Raw genomic sequence first — 4,025 nt, forward strand, 5'->3', positions numbered from 1 at the left:
ATTTTATTACTGAAACCCACTTTCATTTCACCTTCTCTCAGGGAGATAGATGTACTGCTTGAAGTGCTCTCTATTAAAGGGAGGCAGGTTAGGATAATAGATCCTCTGGAAATAGTAAGTAGCCAATTTGGTTTCCTTGTCATCTGAGTCTCATGGATGTACCAGCTTCTTCAACACTATTTCTGTAGACTGGCTCCTCTTACCTGAAAAAGGAGTATGTAATTGTATGTTACCCAAATTCTAACACTTACTTTCTCTTTGCGTGGGCTATAATGGAAATAGGTTGATCCTTAGCCTCCTACCCTGTGAGACTCCTTCCTGTGTTTGAGAAATCCACAGTGTTAAAAGATGAAAAGCTGAAAGATTTATTCTCTGTCATGCTTGGCAGCTGGAGCAAAAGCACAAACATAAGGACATTCTTCCAGAACTGTAGTAATGAGAAGAATTAGGAGAGTTCGAAATTCGTTCCACTGGGAGTGTTGGTGGCAGCTGTCATATATCCAGATGTTTTCTGTCGGTACCACCTTGGCTTTCTGGCACCTTAGCTTCTCTCTGTTCTTGCCTGTTTTGCTCTCTTGCCTCTCTAGCCTCCCTATCAATTCTTCAACATATTGCACACTGTCGGGTGAGTTATGTTTTGATGGAGTTGATCAAAGTCACCTGTTATTTGTAGCTAAGTGCACTGACTGCAAGGACCAGGTGCTGAGAAACCTACAAGGGTGCTGCCGGTAGATAGCAGGGCCAGGATGTTTGTGCCTGGTTTATGCAGCCAGACTTCCACTAAGGAGATTAATTCAGTTGAAAGGAGTGTAGATCACTTTCACTTTCAGGTATGCTTTTTCTGTAATATTAAATCTCTTCATCTAAGGAACAAAAATAAAATTAAAGCATTCTATATTAAAATAAGATGTCTAATTTAGAGAAGAGATGTAGTTACTAAAACTCAAAACAATGCAAATTTTTCTTACAAATTGTTAAGTACTCAGAATCAGAGCTTGACCTTGTAGTTTCTCCACTCCTACCCCCTTGCTGAGAAGATGGAAATGAATATTTCGTAGCTACTCTTTCTCTGGATGGGTCTCTTTGGCTCGCGAAGCCTAAAAAAGTTTGTATCAAAAGTACCAGTAGCATTATCCTTTGATCTAGTTAAAAGGAGATGCAGTAATGACTATGATTTCTGAATGTCTTATATTAGCGAAATAGCCACATTTTGCTTCCTTGTGATGTTTAGCAGAAAGTAGGACTCTGGATATCTCTTTTATGTGTAACCTTTCTTTTCTTGTGAGCAAATAAAAGCAAATGCACTTAGTAGCAAGATCTTTGTGAAAAACACATAAAGTTCTATTTGTTTTCTGATCAAAAGTAAGCTTTTTTTATCCAGGTTCATTAATTTTGTTTTTATTTCTAGAGAGTTCTTTTAAAATATCATTTAGTTTTATTCTACAGTTATGTAAACTATTGCATAGTTTCCAAGTTAAATCTGTAAAACAAGGTAAGGTCGGAAAAATTGATATTTGAGCAAGTTGACCACTTAGATGAATGTTACCATATATATATATATATATATAATTTGTATATATATGTATAAATATCTCCACCTACACATACCTATAAATGTGCTAACTAAAATGAAACCTATGCACAAATATGAAAACTTTTAAGCAGCAAAAAGATAAAAGAGAGTAAAGGACACAAAACCTAGAAGCACACAGTAAAATATTACAACATTGTTGAATTTATAATTACCTACACAATCACTTTTATTGATGCTTTTGTTTCTTTATATGGCTTCAAGTTATGTTTATTATCCTTACATTTCAGCTGAACTACTCCTTTCAGCATTTCTGTAAGGCAGATCTACTAATGAGTCACTCCTTCAGGTCTTCGTTATCTGGTAATGTCTTTATTTCTCCATTTTGAAGGACAGTTTCGTTGAATATGGAACAGATTTTTTTGTCATTCAGCACTTTAAATACACCATCCCACTTGGGGATTTTTGGAGCTTCTTAGGTGTATAGATTTACATTTACCAAGTTGGAAAATTTTTAAACCACTACTTCTTCAAATCTTCTTTCTGTTTCTTTTTCTCTTTTCCTCTGGAATTTCCACTGTGTGTATATTGTCAGTTTGGTGGTGTACCACAGTCTCTTAGGCTCTTCTTGCGGCAGCATTCTTTTTTTATAGGTCTGCTAACTTGGATTCAATTTCACTGATTTTTTGCCGGCCTGCTCAGATCTGCTATTGAGTCACTCTAGAATATTGTTTTCATTCTGGTTGTTGCATTTCTCAGGCACAGAATTCCGGTTTGGTTTATTTTTATAATTTCTACTTCTTTATTGGTAGCCTCTATTTCCTGAAACTAGTTTTACTAGTTTCCTTCATTTTCACTAGTTCTCTGTTCATATTTTTCCTTTAGCTCTGTGAGGTTATTTTTAGAATATTGATTTAAAGTCTTTATATAGTAAGTCCAATACCTTTGCTTTCTTGGAAACACTTTCTCTTAATTTCTTTCTTTTAGCTTTGCATGCTTTATAATATTTTTTTGCTAAAAACCGGACATTTTGAATCTTATTGTGTGGTTACTCAGATTTTCTTCCTTTCCAAGATTCTTGTTGACTGCAGTGAGTTTTTTGCTTAGTGACTTTCTAAATTATTTTTATGTATAAAGTTTAAATTCATTGCCATGAGTGCTACATAAGGTCTGTTTTTCCTTTTTTCTTTCCTTTTTTTTTTTTTTTTTTTTTTGGTTTTTTTTTTTAACCAGGAATTGAGCTCAGGAACTTGCACTTGTTAGGCAGGTGCTATGCTGCTGAGCTACATCCCTGGCCCAACAATTGTTTTCCTCTAGTTGAGTGGTCAACTTGTCATTTGACAGAGATTTCCTTGAACTCCTGGAGCTAAAATATAAAACAAGAAATGAGACAAGGAAGAGATGAAGAGATAACAAAAGAAAAAGAATATTTTCTCCGGGTCCTTGAAGCTTGTTTTTGTGTTGAGGCACTCCTTCAACTTCAGCCAGGTGGTTTATAATTTTGCCCTAACCTTCACTTCCTTCTTGCTGTGAACTTAGAAATCAACTTAGAAGTGAAAGCTTATATTCTTCTTAGGTCTTTTTTTGAGCATATACCCTGTCCTCAACCTGTGTGTGACATTCTTGTTCATCTGGTCTACATAAGGACTTTTCAAAATGCTTCTTACCCAAACGCATCTCACATCCTACAATTTTTGGGGGGCCAAATTTTAGTGTGTCCATCATTTGCTCCAACTGTTTTTGTGAAGGTTTTTATCCCAGGTGGCAGTGGCTTGTTTTCATTGTTTTTGAAGAAGGAACTTGACATAAGCACTCCACTGTGAGAGAGTTCTGAATTGCATGAGACAAAGTGAAGCACCAGGTGTCAGTTCTTCAGTGAATCCCCAGATAGATCAAAGCAAGCACTATCTCTTGTGAATGATGCTTGCACTTTTCCTTTCAGCACCATAGAAGCACAGTGGAAATGTTGGCTGTTGTCTTCAAGATCACTGACCCACTGGAAGAAGGATGGAACAAGGGTACATTTAAAGGCCACAAAACTTCCTTTCTGTGTTTCAGTGGACTTCTTCTGGTTAAGTAAAATTTGGTCTACTAGAGTTCTGACAACTTTATCTTGTTTTTCCTCAAACTTTTCAATAATTCTGAGGATGGATAACCCCCAGAATTCCTTACTTCATCTGTATAACTCTTAGCTCAGGTTATCATAATAAGGCACCATTGACTGGGTGACTTAAATATTGATATTTTCTCGGTTTTGAAGGCTAGAAGCCCGGACTCAAGGTACTGTGAGGATGTAAGCCAGTTTTCTTGGCTTACAGATGGCTGCATTTTTCACTCTGTCCTCACATGATTTCTCTATGCATGCTGTGAAAGAGAACTCTCTGTTGTCTCTTCCTCATTATTTTCTCCTTCTCCTTCTCCTTCTCCTTCTCCTTCTCCTTCTCCTTCTCCTTCTCCTTCTCCTTCTCCTTCTCCTTCTCCTTCTCCTTCTCCT

At 36.6% G+C, this 4,025-nt stretch overlaps 1 long non-coding RNA gene across 1 annotated transcript in view; it reads left to right on the forward strand.

The window, feature by feature from the left end:
- Nucleotides 1-2,934: 2,934 nt before the first annotated feature.
- LOC106147586 overlaps nt 2,935-4,025 on the forward strand; it is a 4,925-nt gene continuing 3,834 nt past the window's right edge. Inside the window, exons 1-2 of the long non-coding RNA XR_001232522.1 lie at nt 2,935-3,019; nt 3,474-3,602. This is a non-coding gene — a long non-coding RNA (uncharacterized LOC106147586). The remainder of the gene's footprint in view (nt 3,020-3,473; nt 3,603-4,025) is intronic.

The sequence above is a fragment of the Chinchilla lanigera genome, unplaced genomic scaffold, assembly GCF_000276665.1.
Source record: "Chinchilla lanigera isolate Chin_1 unplaced genomic scaffold, ChiLan1.0 scaffold00186, whole genome shotgun sequence".
Classification (NCBI taxonomy): Eukaryota; Metazoa; Chordata; class Mammalia; order Rodentia; family Chinchillidae; genus Chinchilla; species Chinchilla lanigera.